The sequence below is a fragment of the Octopus bimaculoides genome, chromosome 1 (assembly GCF_001194135.2).
Source record: "Octopus bimaculoides isolate UCB-OBI-ISO-001 chromosome 1, ASM119413v2, whole genome shotgun sequence".
Taxonomy (NCBI): Eukaryota; Metazoa; Mollusca; class Cephalopoda; order Octopoda; family Octopodidae; genus Octopus; species Octopus bimaculoides.
In genome coordinates, this window is record NC_068981.1 from 168,579,926 (window position 1) to 168,580,135 (window position 210).

Here is a 210-nt window from a genome sequence, read left to right on the forward strand (position 1 = left end):
AGTATGAAGTGGTAAAGAGTGTGATGTGCTGAAAAAAAGAGAGAACAGTATTTGAAGAGTAGTTTCATTCCAGTGGTAAACATCTGTGTAGAAATTCGTGCAAATTCTACATGGATATTTACCACTGGAATGAAACTACTCTTCAAGTACTGTTCTCTCTTTTTCCAGCACATCACACTCTTTACCACTTCATACTAAAAATATCCGCCT